This window comes from Camelus ferus, chromosome 2 (genome assembly GCF_009834535.1).
Source record: "Camelus ferus isolate YT-003-E chromosome 2, BCGSAC_Cfer_1.0, whole genome shotgun sequence".
NCBI classification, from domain to species: Eukaryota; Metazoa; Chordata; class Mammalia; order Artiodactyla; family Camelidae; genus Camelus; species Camelus ferus.
This window is the reverse complement of record NC_045697.1, coordinates 109,135,435-109,157,805: the sequence shown is the minus strand read 5'-3', so window position 1 is coordinate 109,157,805 and position 22,371 is coordinate 109,135,435.

Below are 22,371 nucleotides of genomic sequence, written 5' to 3'. Positions count from 1 at the left end.
ACCTCTGAGTCCCTGTGTTAAAGTGAAACACCCAGGTAGATAGGCTGGGGAGGTGGGAGCACTTTAAAATCAATTTTGTGTTTAAAGTTTTCAGGTCCATGCAAGAGATGTAAATTTCAAGTTCAAACACTTGTGAGTGGAAGCAGAAGACTGGAAATACTTTGGGCAGAGTATTCTCCCCAGTGCCAAGGCGCAGGTAGGTAACATGTCCTTATGCAGGCAAGTTGTGCTCTTATAAAACCATTATGTTGCCTTTCCAGGGTTCTTGCCTCCCAACCTGCTCAAGCCCAGTTCTTTCTATCTCCTGCCCCTTGGACATGGCTCATTCAAACTGAGACTCTGGGGGTTGTCAGGTGCCCCTGTCTCCATCCCTCTCAGCAAAGTTCTGCTTTGTAGAGGGCTACAATCAAGCTTTTTCAAAGTTCTACCTTCTCTTCCCTTTACTTTACGCCAACCCCACAGTGCTTTGAAAGAGTAAAACAAATGATCCAATTTTTTTAAGTGGGCAAAAGATTTAGACAGACATTTCACAAATAGAAGATATATAGGTAGTAAATGAGAACGTGAAAAGATGCATAACATCATTAGTCATCGGGGAAATGCAAATTAAAGCCCCAGTGAAATACCACTACACAAGAATGACTTAAAAAATGGGAAAGACGGACAATATCAAGTATCGCCAAGAATGCGGAGCTACTGGGCCCCCATACACTGCTGGTGGGCATGTAAAATGGTATTGCCACTTTGGGAATCAATTTAGCAATTTCTTATGAAGTTAAATATATGTATATGTATTACTTCTCTATTGCTATAACAAATTACTGTGAATTTAGTGGCTTAAAACTACATTTGCTTATTCTCTCATAGTTCTGAAGGTCAGAGACTGGGGCAGTGGGTCTGGGTTGTCTGCTCGTGGTATCACAAGATTGAAGTAAAGGTGTTAGCTGGGCTGAGTCCTCTTCTAGTGGCTCTAGGATGAAATCCAAGATTTCATCCAAGCTCAGTGAGGTTGTTAGAAGAATGCAATTCCTTGTGGCTGCAGGACTGAGGTCCCCATTTCATGCTGGCTGTCAGCGGGGGCTTCGCTCAGCTCCTTAAGGCTGTCCATATTCCTTCATGTGGGTGCCCTCCATCTTTAAGCCAGTAAAGACATACTGAATCACCCCTGTGATTGCATCACATCTCTCTGACTTTCTTTTTTGTCTAAAAGTGTTTGAAAGGCTCATGTGATTAAATTAGGTCTACCCAGCTCGCCATCTCCCTTTGCCATGTAAGGTAACATAACCATGGGGGTGATATCTCAACATATTCTCGTGTTCTACTGACCCTCAGAGGGGAGGGAATTATGCAAGGGCGAGGGTCATTGAGAGTCTTTCTTAGAATTCTGCTTACTATACGATATGACCCAGCCATTCCATTCCTAAGTATTTACCCAGGAGAAGTGAAAATACATGTCTACCCAAAGACTTCTAGGTGAATATTTATATCCGCTTATTCATTATAGCTGAAAACCAGGAAGAACAACAAATACCCATCAACTGGTGAATTAATAAAACAAATTGTGCTATATCCATCCAGTGGAACTCTGCTCATCAGTAGAAAGGAGCAGACTCCTGACACGCACACCAACACAGGGAAATCGCCAAATACGGCGCCAAGTGGAAGAATTCATATACTGTTGATCACTTTATTCTGAAATCTGAAACTGGCTCCCATCCACAGAGGGCAGGGAGGGACTGAAGAAAGAGGCATTTCAGATTGGTAGGTGGCATATGTAGTAATTAAGGGAACTTACAAGCCTTGAGTGGGGCCTGCAGGAAAAGTAGATCTTCACTCCTGCCTGTCAGAATCTTAAATTTTTATAGAGAGGCCTTAACTGGGTTTAGTCATGTCCATACTCTATCCAGATGGGCTCAACAGCATATCACTCTCCCAAGGCTGCGTCCTCAGGCAGTTCTAGCGCTGGAAGGAGCTCCCTCACATGCCAAGAACAGGAGTCTGGTGAGGAGCCTCCAGCTGCCCAGCTCTTGGGTCAACCAGTGGTCATGTCTTCTCACTGACCTCCTCCAACAAACGGCAAGAAACTCCATACTGTATGATTTAATTTATAGGACGTTCTGGAATAGGCAAAACTATAGTAATAGGAAATAAATCCGTGATTGCCTCGGGTTGGAGGGGAGGGAAAGGACTGACTGTTAGGGGGGCACAGGGGACTTTGAGGGGTGATGTAAAGGTACTGTATCGTCGTCGTGGTGGTGGTTACGTGACTCTGTACATTTGTCAATATTCATTGAATTGTACAATTAAAATCAGTGAATTTCATTATATGTAAATAATACCTTAATAAAACTGACCAAAAAAACTATGGTTTTTGCATCTTATCCAGAATTTTAAGGTGTTCTAAATTGGAAGTTTCTCTACCCTTTTTAATCCACAAGATTCACCTAAGACTTTCTTAGCTGTGTCAAAATGTGCCTGCGTGTTTTTCTTTTTCTTTTCTTTTTTTCTTTTTCAGCAGAGGTACTGGAGATTGAACCCAGGACCTCCGTGCATGCTAAGCATGTAGTCTATGACTGAGCTATGCTCTCTCCTCTTGTGCCTGCATATTTAATCCCTAGCCCTTACTTTCAGTGGAACTGCATGGTCACTTGGTTATTGTTTATTGGCTCCAGGCTAGATCATAAACTGTATGTGGTCAGGGTCCTGGCTGGGTTCACCGCCGTACCCCAGGACCTGCCCATGGTGGGCCTTTGATAAAGATGTGTTGGATAACAAAGACATTTGTTGAATAAATGAATAGCCCCCCTGCACACCATGCCCCCCCCCCAGCAATTTTGAACACTGGAAAATCTGATCATACATCTTTCCCCCAGCTGATCTCTCATTACCTTCAACTCTATTACTCAAACCTTTTCTAAACTATAATTGAAGGTTGGAGTTAGAAGCCTTTCATTTAGCCCCATGACGTTACAGAAACCACTGATTCCGGCTCCTGTTTTCTGGGCCGGAAGCCCAGGGGGCAGAGCATCACAATGTGGGCTGGGAGGGGAGAAATACAGCGGCCCAGTGCTTAATCTTCGGTGGCCCTGGCTGACCCCCCTGGTTTCCATCCATTTCCAGCCTTCTTTGGTCACGGCAGTCTAGACTCAGCACCCTATTTCACTCCAAGGCTTAAATTCTGTGCTCCTTTTAAGGTACACATGATTCATCTAAACGCGAAGAAACTATCAGTATTTGTCAGAGCGCAATGCCATTGGCGATCAGGTGATCTCATTAACATTAACAGAAGCCAAAGAATGCAGAGCCCTCTGGGCTGGAGCCAACAGCTCTCCCAGAGGGGAGCAGAGCCAGGAAGGCAACAGACATATTTCTCTGTTCAGGGAACTAATTAGGCCCTCCATTCATTTGACCTTGGCCTTTGGTTACTTATTTATAAATTTCACACCTGCTGTCCCTCCGCCTTCCAGGACAGAACCAAAGTGCAAAACTGCCAAGTGCTAAACTCCTTCCTGATTACTGTGATCTGTCAACAGGGACAAAAATCAAGGGAGAAACAGGCATTTTCCTTGCCTTTGTTTTTACTGCACAAAGCTGTAAGCACAATTGTGGGAATTCAGTGGTCCCTCTTCAAACTGTGATACTGTTCACACTGGTTATTTGCTACCCAGCAACTATGCCCATCCTGGCAACAGATCCTCAAATATCTAGAGAAAAATTGGCCTGGGTGGGATTGAACCTACCCCAAGTTCCAGGAGTAGGTCCTACAGGCTTACACCCTAGCACACCCACCTGTGCCCCTAAGTCACCTGGACTGGCACTAACCCAATCAGAGTCAGTGAGCCAGGAGAAGATATTTGCTGGGGCTTTGGGGCAAAATAAACCTTCTTTTTCTTGTAGCAGTTCTGGAAGTAGAGATTAGATATGAATTTTGGAGCTGCTGCAGCCAGTCTTCCATTAAGGGAGGCCTTGGAGCTGCCTTTGGGGCACCTTTGTGGATCTTGAGGATAAAGCCAACATCATAGAAGACAGAGTAAGGAGGAAACCTGGCCCTAGGTGGCATCTTTTGAGCTGCGGGACCAAACCTCACCTGAAATCAGTCCCTCTAGGTTTCCAGTTACCACTGAGTCCATAAACTCCCTTTATCTTATACGGCAGCCTGATTACAGTTTTCTGTCATCTGCCATTAAAAAAATGTGACATTTTGTTTAAAGATGCTCAGATTAAAACTAGAGTTTCACTTAGATGTTGCCTATAAGTTATATTTTGCCTAGATTTTTCATAGAGCTTTCACAAAAGTTTCACAACTGTTTTTCAAACTTTCAGAATTCTAACCTGCAGACACCAAGTTGATAGCTGCCCAATGTCCTGGCACTCAGTAATTCCCACTGACCGGATCTTTTTCTGTTGTTATTTTGTTGCTGCAAATGGCATTATTTTATTCTACCAAAAAAACCCTCTTTAATCAGGAGAGATGGATTTTTGGTCTGGCACTAATTTATTGCCTAAGCCAAGGAAACATGAACATTTTGGATGATACATTAATAATTTATTTTTTTAAAACTTTTATTGTGGTATGACTCCTGTACAGTAAACTACACGTATTTCAGGTGTACAATTTGATGAGTTTTGATAGATGTATACACCAATGAAACCACCACTACAATCAGGATAGTTAACATTTCCATCACTCCCCAAGAGGTGCAATTTTCAAACTCCCAATGTATTCCTTCTCACCCCCTTCCCACCCTGGTAACTATAAAATTGTTCTCTATGTCTGTGAGTCTGCTTCTGTCTTGTAGATAAGTTCATTTGTGTCTTTTTTTCCGATTCCACATATGAGCGGTATCATATGGTATTTTTATTTCTCTTTCTGGCTTTCTTCACTTAGAACGATGATCTCCAGGCCCATCCATGCTGCTGCAAGTGGCATTATTTTATTCTTTTTATGGCCGAGTAGTAGTATTCCATTGTATATATATATATATACCACATCTTCTTTATCCAGTCCTCTGTTGATGGACGTTTAGGCTGTTTCCATGTCTTGGCTATGGTAAATAGTGCTGCTGTGAACATAGGGGTGCATGTGTCTTTTCAAATTATGTTTTTCTCCGGATATATGCCCAGGACTGGGATTGCTGGATCATATGGTAAGTCTATTTTTAGTTTTTTAAGGAACCTCCATACTGTCCTCCATCGTGGCTGCACCAATTTACGTTCCCACCAACAGTGTAGGAGGGTTCCTTTTTCTCCACGCCCTTTCCAGCATTTATCGTTTGTAGACTTTTTAATGATGGAGAAGCACAGAGCCCTTCACTTCCTCTCCACTGGTCTCCTAGAACTGCAAATACACACCTACTGTGAGACTACATACCTACTGTGTGCACTGCTCTTTGCGCATCGTGTAGAGGTCCCATTCTGTCTATAAAAATGTTGCCTTTTCTCATTATTGTAGCTGAAAAAGTGTATAGCATAGGCCCAATAAATTGAGTCAATAATTTTTTTTAATAGGAAAAAGAAAGAAGGCAGGGTATAGCTCAGTGGTAGAGCACCCGCTTAGCATGCACGAGGTCCTGGGTTCAATCCCCAGGGCCTCCATTAAAAAAAAGTTATTTAAAAAAAACCATCTTCCATTCCCTGTCTTCAACAACCTCAACAAAAATGTGGCTTTCTGGAGATGGGTGGTTGTGATGGTCACACAACAGCATGAATGCACTCAGTGCCATGGAACTGCACACTTAAACATGGCTAAAATGGTCAGTTTTATGTTATGTATATTTTATCACAATTTCAAAAACATGATTACCAAAGTGCTTATCAAAACTGTTCACTGACTTCCGTTCGGCTCTGTGACTTTATGGTCACACCCAAACAGCCCAGAGCCTGGGCTTTTAACTGTGCCCTCCTCCAAGAGTTCCCTTCCCACCTCAACCCCCCTCCTACTCCTGCAGGCCAGGCCAGTCCTGAGAGGCGGGCACGAGGGACGGACATAGCTGTGGCTGTGGCTCTGTTCCTCCTGGTGAAGCCTTGCTGCCTGTGATCGGTAAAGTCTGCAGTTTTAGACACGACAGAAATCAAGGCTTAGCAGTGATTGGCCTACGAGGCACAGTGCATATACTGAGATCCCGGCAGCACGGGCATCTCTGGGGCACACACTGTGCACAAAATCACTTTCCCTGCAGAAGCTGGAAACAAAGAGTCTCCTGTGTCCTACCACCATGTGGTCGGACACAACACCCAGGAAGACAGAGGCTGCCTTTCAGTTTATGTGTTTCTAGCATCTAGTTTTTTCCTTTAGTCCACCAACCATAAGAAAGATCTGCATGCCTATCGCCTCATCCTGCATTTGCTCGTTTGTAAAATTCAGAAATTGACCTTGAAAGAGGCCAGAGTACTCACGCGCTATAGCTATGATTCTGCGTTAACGGATATTTCCCCAAAGAGCGGGGAGAAAATCAATGGTTAAACAGGATAGTAACAGCTAACATTTATCGAGGGTTTGTCTGTACCGGGCCCGGGGCTATCTTTCCCCCAGGCTCTATCTTATGTAGTCAGCCCAGCAGTTCTGTGCAGCAGGCTCACGGTGCACGTTTGGCACAAATCGATTACTCAGCTCACCTCACATCCCAACGGGTATAAATGTCAAAGCCAGACGAGCTCAGGTGGCCTGAGATCAGAGCCCTACCTAGTATCAGAGCACTTTCTTATCCTACAACTACAAAGGAACCTTGTAAAAACCTATAAAAGGGTTTTTGATCAATTCTTTAAGGGAGAAGAGAAAGATTCCACGCTGAAGATGGTTGTACCATAATTCTTTCCATTTGTACTTTCGGACCTTTACTGATCAGATTTTAAGTGTAACACACATGCACACAGTTCACCTAAGATACTTTGTGGCACATTTGACATTTCATTGTCTAGGTAACGATCACAATGTGGTAATCTTTAGAACTTGGTGAGGAGTGTATGTATTGCGCTCTGTAGAAAATGAGAGAGAAATTAACATTTCTGCTACCAAAGCCTTTTGTTGTAAAGAATAACAGGCACTTAGCCCTCTGAGTCATAGACGCCTTCTGTCATTTTAGATAAGCCACCAGCCACCAACCAACCAGAACCCACCGGCCTGGGGCCGGAGTCCCTGTTCAGATAAGGGCTGCATGTGACCGTGGCAGGAAATAAAATAAAACCCGAAAAGTAGTTCTGAGGGTGATGTGAAAGGCAGTGATGCTAATGAGATTGCTTGGCGCTTTCTCTCTTGAAGCCAACACCAGCCTTTGTTTCCTGGGATTCCTTGATGGCATGATATCTGCAGTCTGATTCTTGGCTGGAACTGGATGGTGGGCTCTTCCAAAGCAGATGCTGCAGGTAGTGGAATCCAAGGCTGGACTCCATCACCTAGGGAGCAGCTTCCTCTCTCAGGAGGCTCTGGCTGTTGCTAACGATGTGACTTGCTCTCGTCCTCCCCACCCCGCAGCGTTTTTCCATCCTTACCCCTGAAGTGCTTCTTCCCAATAACTCAGACTGAAGATCTTTGACGATGAACACCTGCCAAGCATCCGTCTACGCTCTGCCACTCAATTCATGGGGTGGGGGTGGGGCGATGGGAAACGCCTATTTAAAAATTCAATAAAGTAAAAAAAAAAAAAATTCAATGAAGTGATAGGAGGAAACCACCCCTTTGAAACTTTCCCTTCCTTCTTTCTCCATTAAAAAAAAAAAAATACAGCTCCCCCAAGACATATTAAATCGAATTTGATTGAGGAAAATTATTTTTCAGACACACGGCAATTCTTCAGCTATCATCCGGCAGGTTTGATGCCAAGTTGACACCACGTTCTGTCTGGCAGTTCCCGGAAAACTCTGTGAGTCACCTCCGATTCCTCGTCCTCCGAGCATAGGGAGGGGCTGGGGACGGAAGCCAGGAGAAGCAGTTTGGAGAGTGTTGGACTCAGGAGGCTTCCAGACTTTCATTTGCGGTTTTCAGATGTAGTCCAGCTGGGTAGGGAGGGAATCCCCTGCTTTGTCATCCTGCAACTCTCGGTGCTGCTCATCTGTCAGATTATGGGTCCCAGCCCAGCTGGAAACGGGAGTGGGCACCCTACGGCACGTTTGCTGGCGCTACAATGACCAGAGGCAGACGTATCTTCTGGTGCCCTGGCCGACAATCTTCCAAGATTAAGTGAATGTCACTCCCTTTCTTATACAGCTCAGACTCCTTTATTCTGTCTGCATCGAGTGTAAATGTCTCACTTTCTCTAAAACACAACGTTACTTCCACCCCTGTTAAAATCCCATGCTCCTCCCTTCCCGGAGCCGCCTTGTCTTTGGTGAATTCCTTGTCCTCCGTGGATTTCAGAGGTAGTTACATCTGTCATTCCCACCATCCCCACCCCTTCGACGGTGAAGGGCCTGTGAATGCTCCACTGCTGCCCCCTGCAGGTGGGCCGTTCCCTGGGTGTCCCTCAATCAGCAAGGCTGCTGCCTGGCGGCTTGCTGAAAGTTTCATTATGAGTCTGGAAACACCTGCTTAGCATTTCCCTTTAGTCTCTACTTCAAAAGGATTCTGTCTGGGATTTATGCCGCAATCATTTTCCTAGTCAGTTTTTTTCTACTTCTTTTCTCTTTTGAAAATGACTTTTTTTTTTTTTTTTAGTGAAAGGGCTGGGGATTGAACCCAGGACCTTGTGCATGCTAAGCATGCACTCTATCACTGAGTTATACTCAGCACCCACCTCGAATTTTGAAAATCATGATGGTGGTGACACTTTGAAATCCCACACTAGTGCACATGAGAAAGGAAAGAGAATGAAAACCCTTATGGTGTCCACCCTCTGTGCCAAGAGCTTTGTTCATGACTCGTGTGAAAGTGCATCAGGGAGGTGGGTGGAGCTCAGTGGTGGAGCACATGTGCCTGTTGAGGGAGTGACTCCAAGCACAATGTAAACTGAGTAGATTGGTCTGGACTGAGGTTATTCTTGTTCTGGGGGCTGTGAGTTTGTCCAGAGTCCATGGATCCTAGACATTTAGTATATAAGCTGAGAGGGGAGGTTCTGAAATTTTCAAAAAGCCTGCTCATAGTAAGTTCTCAGTAAGATGGAGTCTGCAAAGTGCGTGGAAGACATGCAAAGGGACCAGGAAAGATGATCCACAGCCTGATCTGGTGTGGCTCAGCTCTTGATTAGACGCCTTAGGTGGACTTGCTGGCTTTCAGGACTGCTAACTGCCCAGTGTGATTTGAAAGAGCCCAGGATGCCCAGAGCAATTGGCTCTAATCAGCCCTAGTGAGGACAAACATACACCATCTGAAGTAACTAATGACCCCCAATGTGATTATCTACCTGGACCTGAGTCTGCACTGCACAGATGACTCAAGTTCAAAGCAGACAGCAAAGTGAAAGGCAAATTAAATGTCATTTGTCATTGTCAGTGAAATGGTCTGAGAGGGATTTTGGAAAGATGATATGGTGACAGCATAGGATTTTTTTTTTTTTTTGTGGGGGGATGTAATTAGGTTTTACTTATTCATTTATTCTTAGAGGAGGTACTAGGGATTGAACCCAGGACCTTGTGCATGCTAAGCATGTGCTCTACCACTGAGCTATACTCTCTCCCGACAGCATAGGTTTTTAATCACACCAAATTTCCTTATAAAAACAGAAAGGGCAATGAAAAAGCAAAACCAAAAGCCCATGAACAACCTTTGAAATGAAACTGGAAGTTAAACCATCCCCACAAACCCCAAACTACAAGTGGTTAAGACACAGAAAGACCTTTGAACAGGAGAACCCCAAAGTAGCCATTAAGGGTTTGTTGCAGAAAAGTGTGTTACAGCTCAGAATTACAGCTCAGTGTTACAGATCAGTTGTGAAAGCAACCTGGATCTGGGCGAGAGACCAAGCAGCACTCGGAGAGTTGGAGAACTCAGGTTTATTTTGCTAGCAGGCCCAGAGGAGTTAACACTCCAAGCTCTGGACCCTGTCTGTAGGTTTACACAGGCTTTTATAGGCTACCAGTCTAGACTTTGCAACATTTTGCAACATCATATGCAAATAAGGTATAACAAAGTGACTAATTAGGAACAAACTTTGTAGAAATGGACCAATCAGGAGTTAGCTCAGGGAACCAATAGAATCTTAGGGGTAAGTCCCACTTTTCTAGAAGTAAGCCATTGCAGAGTTTAAAAAGCAAAATAATGCCACTGGACCAGGAAACTGAATGGTGCTGGCAGGAGGGTAGTGGCCCTGCCTGGGGGTCTTGCTGTCTTTTTCATGGGGTTTCCCACCTCAGGTTCACTGGAAAGCATGAGGGAACAGTCTGAGAGGAGCAGATGAAACTGGGCAGGGGGCCCATCCAGTCCAACAGTGGATGATACAGGAGGTCCATGGTAAGCTCAGGCTACTCCCCAGAAACCCCCAAACAGTCCAGCCAGGGCCCCTTCAGACAAAGAACTCCACATGGAGGAGAAACCGTGTGATCAAAATCAAACAGGACATGGACAATAAAGACAAGGGAAGAGAAAGTCCAAATAAAGGTAACAAAGATGAACAGAGCCAGGAAATCTCAAAAAGCAAGTTACACACACACACACAATACACACAGCACACACACAACACAACACACACACACAATCAAAAAACAACAAAGAGCTTTGGGAAGATAGAAAACCTACCCTGCTTTCCTCTAACAGTTAAGAAAAACTAATTTTCCCTAAACATGAACAACAAAAATTATAGTCAAATTCCAAATAAAATCCTTAAGGGGTAAAAAAGAACAAATTCAGAATAGCAGTACTACAGACATTGAAAGCACACCAGAAAAAAAGAAACATTCACAGAAAAGATCACAGTTGTAATTTTCTCTTTCAAAATGACCTAAAAGACATTAAGAAAATGATACAACCTGAATAGAAAACACAGAAATGGCCAATAAGCACATGAAAATATGCTCAACATCAGTAGCCATCATAGAAATGCAAATCAAAACCTCAGTGAAAATATAAATCAACCACGCAGCAATAAAATTTTTTTTAAAAAACCTCAATCACTTCATACCCAGTAGGATGGCTATAAACAAAAAGACAGATAATAACAAGTGTTGGCAAGGATTTGGAGAAATTGGAAACTTCTTTCACTGCTGGTGGCATCATGAAATGGTGCAGCCACTTTGGAAAACAGTTAGGCAGTTCCTCAAAGAGTTAAACATAGAGTTACCATATGACCCAGCATTTCTACTTCTAGGTATTTACCCAAGAGAATTGAAAACATGTGTCCACACAAAAATTTGTACATAAATATTCACAGCAGCATTGTTAACAGCCCCAAAATGGAAAAAAACCTAAATAATCATCAGCTGATGAATGGATGAACAAATTGTAGTATTTCTATACAATGGAATATTATTTAGCCATAAAGAGGAATGAAGTATTGACACATGCTACCACATGGATGAACATATGCTAAGTGAAAAAGTCAGGCACAAAAGACCACATATTGAATTTCATTTATATGAAATGCCCAGAATAGGCAAATCTATTTTGAAAGTAGTTTAGCAGTTGCCTCAGAAGTTGGGGAAATGGGGAGTGACTGATAATGGGTACAGAGTTTCTTTTTGGAGTGATGAAATGTTCTAATTGTGGTGATGTTTGCACATGTGACTATACTAAAAGCCAATGAACTGTTCACTTTTAATAAGTGAATTGTACAGTATGAGAATTTTATCTCACAAACACTTATTTAAGACAAGAAAATTATCAAAGAACAATATAAACCAGAATTAGACAAACTCAAAAATGAGGTGATAGAATTTAGAAAGAATTAGAAATAAAAGAAAAAATCATTTCAGAAATGAGGATTAACTACAAGAAACAGCAGATTGAATAAAAACAATAGAGAATGCTTTAAGAGTAAATAGAAGGTGAAAAGGAAGAAATTTTTTAATCAATTAGAAATAACAGATACCGAAGATTCAAGAGAAAGTGACAAATATTCAGAACAAAGAAGATCCAACATAAAGATAGCAGGGGTTTCTAAAGAAAAATAGCAAAGCATGAGAAAAGAACAAATACCAAAAACTGTAACTCAATAAAATTTTCCTGAAGTATAAAAGTTTTGAAACTTTATTTGGAAATAGCATAACATGTATTTCCAATATTGATGGAACAACCAACACCAAGGTCTATTCTAGTAAAATTATTTGACTTAAAAAATGAAACAAAGAAAAGGAAAATGTCCTATTCTTGTCCATGAAAAACTAGTAAGATACTTATAAGAGAAAGAAAATTATATTCTCATCAGAAGAGAATGTAATAATATATTTAAGATACTCAAGGAAAAAAGAATATGAAAACAAATATATGTATGTATATGCATGAGTGGGACGTTATGCTGTGCACCAGAAACTGGCACATTGTAACTGACTGTACTTCAAACAAACAAACAAACAAACAAACAAACAAACGAAAGACACTCAAGGAAAGAAAATGCACACAAAGATTTTATACCCAGCAAAACTGACTTTCAGGCAAAAGGTAGAAACTGTTATCAATGTCAGGGAAAATTGTTTCCATGACTCTTTCCTTAGCAATCAATTAGAGAAAGACTTTCAGAAAGCCAGGAAGATTAGAGATGCATTGACATAGGGACTGGTGGGGAACATTAGGCACTGAGAACTAAAACCAAGTGAGGGTTAAAGAGGAGACCGTACGGTAAGTCATGGCTGAAAGCACAGGCAATGAAGATACAGCACAAGTAACAAAAAATAGTAGAGGTGACTAGAGCCCATGCAGAAATTTTAGGCTATTCCCAATAATTTTATTAGTGAGGGTAGTAATGTTATTCTGAGACTGTTATATAGGTAATGTGAGCTAAAGCAAATAAATATTATGGGATATACTAATTCTCTCATTCCCTTGAAACCAGGATTGTCGGGTTGAAGGAAATACGATTCTAACAGATAAGAGATGATATAAAAAACTCAAGTCCTGAACTGAATTGGAAATACTAATATGAATTCAAGAGATATTTTATTTCTATCAAACTATATATCTCTTTGTCTATCCTTCGAAAAGAGGCCTAGAAATAATCCCCCAACCCAGTTGCACTGAACATTTCCAGTACCCAGGTTGTGGCTTGAAATATGGTTTCCCACTAGAAGAAACCAAGGCTTCCCGGAGAAGTGTCTGAGTCCTGGTACATTGTTAGTCTGGGTCATCCTGTCAGACCAAGTATGGGTAAACTCTCGCAGACCACAGAGTCACGCCAAAAGGACTCAAACACCAACCTGAAGAGGCCCACCGACCAAATAAGGGACAATCTGAGAATCAAAAATCATAACAAATGCCATCAAATGAATTCATGAAATATTTTCAAATCTACAGGTTCATATGGACATCAAAATATCTCATTGGTCATCTTCAGAGGGTGATATGGAACTATTCCAATTAACTACTGTGTATAATGAACTCCCTCCAAGACTTAGTGCAGTAACACACCAATTTTGTTGTGCACATGGATTCTGTATTTCAGCCCTTCAGCAAGACCTGGGGGAAACGGCTCCATGAAGTCTGGGACCTCACCTGGGAAGACCAGATGGCTGGGGCTGGGATTACCTGGAGGCTACTTCACTTGCAGGGCTAGGCCTGGGCTGAAATGAATCCAAGCCTGTGCTCAGCTGAGGCCGTTGACCAGAGAGCCTGGAACAAGGTGGTCTCAGGGTAGCTACATTTCTTATAAGGCAGCTCAGGTCTCCAAGGTTGTGTGTTCTTGGAAACAAGCCAGAAGCTGCACGACCTCTGTGACACTGCCATGAAAGTCAAACACTATCATCTTCTATGCACTCTATTGTTTGAAGTGGTCACATGCCCTCTGAGATTCAGTGGGAGGGGACACAGACCCCACCTCTTAAATGCAGAAATGCCAGAGAATTTGGAGCCATGTTTTAATATCATCACATTATCATTTTCTGGAAAATGGGTAATTAAAGCAAAGACAATTAAACCTATCCTCTGCGAACTGTGCCACTGAGAAAGCAAATACAACACGAAGGGAAGCAGCCCTTTACAAAAGTATCTAAATGATAAATGAAACATAAATGATGAAATGAGACTATCACCACTCTGCAGACCCTAGTGCATGAATGGAGGTAGATGTTGAGTATCATCAGCTGGTAACCTCACAAAAAGACAACTGGTGATAACGTGTCTCGTGATGAAAGGACACGCCACCACCCAGAGGCCTGACAGAGGAACTGAACATGAGTGCGATCTGGCTACCAGTGTGTGGGAAATGCAGAGGATGGGGTGCATGCCGAATCGTACCGTGAATCCACAGTCAGCAAAATACAAACTCTGGGGAGCTCTGTAGGTCAAAAAACCCCATGTCCATCAACAGATCAATTGGAAAGAAAGGGATGGAGGGGAACCTGTAGATTAAAGTAAACTTAAAAGATATAAAATGTAAAAAACAAGGAAGGAGGGGCACAGACTGAACTACAGTGTGTCTAGGCTTGTGTATCTGGTTGATAAAACCATTAAGAAATAAGGAAGTGATTATGATAATAGTCAGCATAGTGGTTACTCTTCCAGGAATGGAGAGAACTGAGGTTGGAACAGGACAGTGGAGAGGCGTCTGGGAGGCCAGCACTTTTGGTCACTAGGGAGTTCACCTTATGATGACTCATAAAAGCTGTGCATTTATTGGGGAGTGTTTTATGTATTTTATTTTACAATAAAAAAGTGAGAAAAGAGGGGAGCAAAGGAAGACAGAAGGAGAGATTTTGATGCTGCTGCTGATAGTGGTGGAGGTGGTGGTGGTGATGGGGTGATGGTGGTGGTGGTGGTGGCATAGCTAACATTTATTGCACATTTACTAATTAGATAATGGATTATTTAATTTAATTCTCTCACTATTATCACCACTATTATCCCCATTTTCATATGGTGAAACTGAGGGTTTACAAAAGTTAAGTAACCTGAACAAGGTCTTAAGTTAGTGAGTGGTAGACATGAAATTTGCTGACGAATCACAAACTGAATATTTTCACAAGTAAAGTTAAGGAACGAGCAAGGCCATCCCCACACTCTATTCTCCCCTCCTCTGCTGAGTGAAAAAAAAAAAAAAACAGAAATACAGGGTATTTACTCCTTGATATTCATTATGGAGAGCTTGTGAAAGGTACACTTCATTTTTGGCGAAGAACACTTTACGGGCGTAGAGTTGTCTTAAGCGCTTTGTGATAACTTATTGATACACAAGACAGTAATTTGATTTGTGATTTACAAAAAATAATTTATATTCTTATAATGACTTTAAATATCCAGCTATCTTTACTGAAAACAAACAAAAATGCCCTTGCTATTCATCCTATTTTTAATCTTTAAAAAGAAAGGAGTTTTAAATCATATACTGTAAAAAATAATTTACACTGCAAAAAAAAAATAAGTCATAAGATTTTTAAAATGAAATTTTGGCTATTAAGTAGGGCCACACCTTTTAAAGAAAAGCTATTAAAATAAGGTGTCTTCTAAGTCTCTTCAAATCACTTCGAAAATTCCAAAGCAAGATGCTTTATCTTCTAAAGTAAAAGCAGGCCCTTTGTTTATTTACTTATGGGTTTTTTTTTTTTTTTATGGAGGTACTGGGGACTGAACCCAGGTCTTCATGCATGCTAAGCATGCACTCTACCACTGAGCTATGCCATCCCCGAAAGCGGGCCCTTTGAATGCACAGAACATATTAATTTTTTTTGTGTGTTCTCTACCAAGGAAATTCAGACGCAGGGCCTGTTTGATTACCAGACCAGTTTCCTGAATTTGCAATTAGTGGATTGTCCACAAGAGGGCACTCGTTCCCCAGGTTACTCGTAGGAGCCCCTTGATAGGAGCGATGCAGCGAAGCTAAGAACAAAACAGACACGTTCCACCCAGAGGACTGAGAACAAAAAGATGCATTTTTAAACAAACATGAGAAACTCAGTATTTAATGCTTCCTGCCATATTCTCCACAAATGGCCCAGAATTTGGCTACAACGTGTCACAGACAGGCTGAATTTTGAGTTATAAAAAATAAACTGGAAAGCACCTGTTCGGTATTTTTTAAGCTATTGTTTGCTTAGTGTAGTGAAGTCCATCCTAGTAATGCCTAGTTATTCAACAGTGAATTTTTGCCTGACTTGTGTTTTCCCAGAATGAGATGCACACAGACATTGCTAAATCCAAAACCAATAGATTTAAACATGAATCATGCATTTGGTGGGACAAAAATATAGGTGCTCTATCTGGTAAGATAGTGGTTGGACACCTGGCACTGCCCTGAATTAAGCCCCTGGCTTTATTCTGGTTTATCCCTGTGTTATCCCTGGCTTTGTTCTGGTTTGCTACTGAAAACACATCCCATCCACACGAATAGCTTTATGCAAATAATTAATGCTTTTAAAAACTTGGAGCAACTTTCATGGTATGTTTTTAAGAAAATCGTAACTATCCCTCAGCAAACATGAAGAGGGGAATATTTCAGAGCAAGCAACTCAAAGCAAACACACAAATGGAAACCCAGCCCCCTTGTTTACTCACAGGTCTTTAAGCTTCTAATGTTGACATTAGTTTCTGAGGTTTCCTGTGCATGTTCTTTTCCACAGCAAATAAGAGTGCTTTAATCTACAAAGAGGCAGGTTTGGCTGTTCCAGAAAGGGGGGTCGTTGTCCCCCCAGGGACAAAAGACAAGTGAACAGAAGAGCTGACAGGCTGAGTTATCGGGAGCAGCAGTCAGGAAGTCTCGGTTAGCAGAATAAGCTCCTTTACATAAGCTATAGTGATGCGTTGCAGAATCCGGGGTAAAGACCTGGAACAAGAGACAGACAATCGCAAGATGACAGTGTTTGAGAAGGATTCGGCTTCAGCTTTTTCTCGGGGTCTGTTTGAAAGTATTACCTTGAACTTCAGCATGCCTTTCCAAAAGATATTTTTAGAAGCAATTATGTTAAAAGCTTTGAGCATCTTGGAGTTTTATCTCTATGGCTATCTCTTGGCCTCAGGGACCTTAAGGTATTGAATTAAGTGAGTTTCCTCTTAAAAATAAAGTGCTTGCATCTATAAAGAAGCAGCCACTCTGGCGGTGCACAAACTGGAAGGCATCTGGAGAAGGTCAGGTGCATCTGGGTAGGAGGTGAGAGTCGTCAATGTCAGTGGTCGTTTTCCCAGACGGGATAACTGATCAGGAAATGGGCCTGTGCTGTCTGGATAAAGGGCTCAGGTGTTCCTGCTGTCCCCTCCCAGGAGGGTCCCCAGGAGAAGAACTCAGTGGCACAAAGGAGAGCCCCCTGCATCCTTGCTTCCCCAGTCCCGCACGATTTCCTCACCTGCAGCCCCGAACGAGGCCCATTCAGCCAAAGCTCGCCCTTCCCTCAGGTCACATCCACATCTGGTTGGTCAGTGTTGTTTTCAGCTCCCGCTACTTCTGGCTTATTTTCGCATAGGAGGTTTTATCCTGGGGCCTCAAGGACTGACCGCTTCAGGGTCTGGAATGCTCTGAAGGCGTGAGTGAGATGTGTGGTTACAAAAATGGGTACTTTTCTCAGAGGATGGACCCCCAGAGAGGATGACAGCCCCCAAGGGCTATGGAAATCACCCCAGAGGAATTGAAAAGGCACTGAGGTCGGGGAAACTGCATTGACTCAGTGACTTGACAGGCAGAAGAGCCCAAAAGGGCTGACAGAGCCTCCCCTGGTGTTCAGGCAACCAAGGGACCTCCATTATAAATAAGGAATCTGTCTCCAAGTCACATGGGGAGGGTGTAGGCCAGCACTGGGCCCCCAACTCTCAGGCGGGAGCTCCTTCCATAATAGCGCTCAGGATGGGCGTGTCCTTCTCGCTCTAATCCTGGAAATAGTGGGAAGCTGTGGCAGGAGAGAGAGTACCTCTAATGTCATCAAAGTCACGTTACGGAATCCAAACTCGTCCTGCTCGCCTCACGACAGGCCAGTAAATTAGGAGATGAGGTGTTGGGGCAAGAAATAATGACTTCATTTGGAAAGCCGGCGGACCGAGAAGATGGCAGACTACCTTCCTGGAAAACCATCTCCCCCAAGTCAGAATTCAGGCCCATTTTATACTGAAAAGGGGAAGGCGTGCGGTTGGTTGTTGCAGACTTCTTGGTGTTGGAATCCTTCATTCTTGCAGCTGTCCACATGGGTCAGGTCGTGGTGTCCCTGTATACCTGCAACAAGACAGATGCTACTTTCCACTCGGCAACTTTTTTTATGAATGGGGAAGTATCATACCCTTAAGTCAGAACCTTGAGAATGGGCTCACCTGTATATTTCAGGCCATGGGCAACATTCTTTTACAAAAGGTGCAGAATCAGCATGACTCAGCATGGGAGAGAGAGCACAGGGTTAAAGCCAAAGGAGCAGATGTAATATGGAGTCAGATTTGTTCTTTTCTATTACAGGTGGTGCTAACTTTACAGGGGCCTCGAGGACGGACCGCTTCAGGGTCTGGAATGTTTGTGTAAGCAGTGTATTGTTGGGAGTGTGGCCTCTGGAGCAAGAATGTGAATCTTGATTCTGCCTCTTCTATGTGACTTTAGGGAAATTATCTCACTTGGGGTGCCTCGGTTTTCTTATCTGTGAAACGGGAATAATGTGGTGAACCCTATGTAAGATTTGGCTTTGAGGATTAAATTAGCACATATTCATATGTAGAGAAGAGGGTCTGACACATATTAAGTACCCATCCTCATCTATCACTGATATTTAATGAGAATTTTTGGGGTACCTATTATATTCAAAACACTGTGCCAGACACTAAAGATACTATAAGACTAAGACCCAGTTTATTCCCATCAGTCAGGAGTGCCTGTTGGGGGAACCACAGGTTAATTATAATGTGTTCTGACAAGAGCCTGCTGGATAGTGTTTGGCTCAATGTCCTTGGAAACCTGGAGAGCCACTAACGGCTAGTGCCTTAAATTTTACGTGTAAACCACTCTGTGGATCTACCTACCAAGGGACCCTGGAGCAGTGAGGGTATATGATACACCTATGCAAACATTAGGGGCAGGGCTGACAGGAGCTCCAGGTGGCAGTTTTGGGATTAGAGGTTAGGAGTGAAGTGGAGGGGGAGGGCCATGGGCTGGGAGAACCTGGGCCTCTGAACCAAACACCGCACAAGCTCTCAGGGTGTCCTGGGGTCTCATGTTACCCTAGAGTTCATGGGCCAACAGAACCAAAGATAGAGAGGCAGAGCCAGGCTGATGTCCTTCATGGCGGCTGTTGTGCTGTGTTCCTTTCTGAAGGCGTACGGCCAGGACCCAAGTCTACATGCCCTGTGGGTTAAGTATAAAGCCCTCTGAATTAGTCAGGGTTCTCCAGAGAAATAGAATCAACAGGATGTATACGTATATGTATACATATACATATGTGTGTATATATATACACACAGAAATATATATATATATATATATTCACATATAGAAAGAGATTTATTTTAGGAAATTGGCTGTCCTGCTGTGGACACCAGCAAGTCTAAAATTCGCAGAGCAGGAGGACAGCCTGGACACTCAGACAGGAGTGGATGATGAAGTCTTGAGTCTGAGGGCTGGAAACTCAGGCAGAATTTCTATGCTGCCCCCTAGAGGCAGAATTCTAGCCTTTGCAGGAGACCTTAGTTTCCTCTCTTAAAATCTTTAACTGATCGCCTCCTACACTCTTGGTGGGAATGTAAATTGGTGTAGCCACTATGGAGCATAGTATGGAGGTTCTCTAATAAACTAAACATAGACTTACCATATAATCCAGCAGTCCCACTCTTGGGCATATATCCAGAGAAAAATATAATTCAAAAATGCACATGCACCCCAATGTTCATAGCAGCACTATTTACAATAGTCAAGACATGGAAACTACCTAAATGTCCATTAACAGATGACTGGATAAAGAAGATGTGGTGTGTGTGTGTGTGTGTGTGTGTGTGTGTGTGTGTGTGTGTGTAATGGAATACTACTCAGCCATAAAAAGAATGAAATAATGCCATTTACAGTAACATGGGTGGACCAAGAGATAGAGTGAATTCAGACAGAGAAAGACAAATATCATATGATATCACTTATATGTGGATTCTGAAAAAAAAATTCAAATTCTATTCACAAATCAAAAATAGACTCGTGGACATAGAAAACAAACTATGGATACCAAAGGAGAAAGGGTGGGGAGGGATAAATTAGGGGTTGGGGATTAACAGATACACACTACTATATATAAAATAGATAAACAACAAGGACCTATTGTATAGTACAGAGAACTATATTAAATTTCTTATAATAACATATAATGGAAAAGAATCTGAAAATAAAAAAATGTATGTATGTATATGTATAACTGAATCACTTTGCTGTGCACCTGAAACTAACATTATAAATCAATTACACTTCAATTAAAAAAAAGAGACCTTCAACTGATTGGATGAGACCCACCAACATGACAGAAGGTAATCTGCTCTTCTCAAAGTCCACTGATCTGAGTGTTAATCACACCAAAAAGTACCTTCACAGCAACATCCAGACTGGTGTTTGACAAAGCAACTGGGCACTGTTGGTCCCATGGCCTAGCCAAATGGACACAAAATTACTCATCACACCTTCTGATTCCAACATTTGCCAAAGGCTGTACGCCCACCTGAAAGAAGAGGGGAGAGACTTTTCATTTCAAAGTCTAGCAAATCTGAACGTTTTCTTCCAACTCTTGATTCCCTTGTCACCTCCTCTGGATAGGTGTTCCCTGACCCCCTGCCGTGGGATCTTCCAACTCTTGATTCCCTTGTCACCTCCTCTGGAAAGGTGTTCCCTGACCCCCTGCCGTGGGCACTTGCCCGGCCTCTGTGGAACCAGTGCCCACTGCTTGCCCCATGACGTTGTCGGTTCTGGGTTGCAACTCTGTGTCTTTTCTTCTGCTTTTCATCCTTGGAGCCCCAGGCCCTGGCTTTCACTGCCCTACTGTGCACAGCAGGCACTCAGTAAATGTTTGCTCAGTGATGAAGTTTCAGCCTCTGGAATTCTTCCTGAGCCTCCAAGACCAGGAATTCAAGGTCCCGGAAAAAACCTTGATGCCCAGAGAGCCCAGCATCCGAGACGGCAGGAGCCTGTGTGTTCATGTTAAACATTGAACTTATCCAAGCAGGCATCATGCCACAACGACGAACACTCCTCCTCTGTGTAACTTGCTAATAGAAATGCATATTTGTCTTATTCACCATCAGATAGCAGCAGTGACTCACTTCCTCAGGAGTTGGGGTGCAAACTAAAGATCTTGATGTGGAAGGTTCCAGACTCAGTCCTCTGGGTGTGTCTGTTGTTCAGTCCTTCCTTTACCATAAAAGCATTTCTCGGGTGCTGACGATACCGGGAACATAATCCCCATCCTCAGTGGATTCATGGCCTGAAGCTCAAGATTTCATTTCTGTTTTCATAAAGGAATGCCACCTTCACTTGGTATATTGCCACAAGGAAATGTAGTGACTCTTAGGTCAAAATGTCATGCTTTTTCATGACCTCATCTTTAAACCTGACAGGAAGTCAAAGCTTTGGGGATGGGGAGATGCTGGGCCACTTCAAACCTGTGCCGTTTCTCCTCTAGCAGAATATGAGATACAAGAATGCCCCATATCAGGCTGTAAACTCTGACCTTTTACCCATCACAAACTTGGAAAACCAAAGTCAGGGCAGAAAACCCCGCTTTCCTCCTTTCTCTGGCCAGTACTTCCAAACTGAACTTGGAAAACCAGGGGGAGATTGAGAAAGGTTTCCTTTGTAATTATCGTAAGATAAGCAAGCGTACTGTGGAATTTTAGATTACAAACTAGAAAAGGAAATTTATCCAGAGTGATGCTTTATAAAGCCCAATATGTCTCTTTCTCCATAGAGACAGACAGATGGCTGATAAGCACGTGAAAAGATGCTCAGCGTCACTAAGTGGCAAATCAAAACTACACTGAGTTTTGTAGTGTATAGTCTCATACTAGTCAAAATGGCCGTCACTAAAGGGTCTACAAATAGCAAATGCTGGGGAGGGTGTGCAGAAAAGGGAGCCCTTCCTATGCCGTTGGTGGGAATGTAAATTGGTGCAGCTACTATGGAAAACAGTATAGAATTTCTTTAAAAAGTTGAAAATAGCGTTGCTGTATGTTCCAGCAATCCCACACCTGGACATATATCTGGAGAAAACTCTAATTTAAAAAAGATACATGCAATGTTCACAGCAGCACTATTTACAATAGCCCAGACATGGAAGCAACCTAAATGTCCATCGACAGATGACTGGATAAAGAAGTTGTGGTATATATACACAATGGAGTACTACTTATCTGTAAAAAAGAATGAAATAATC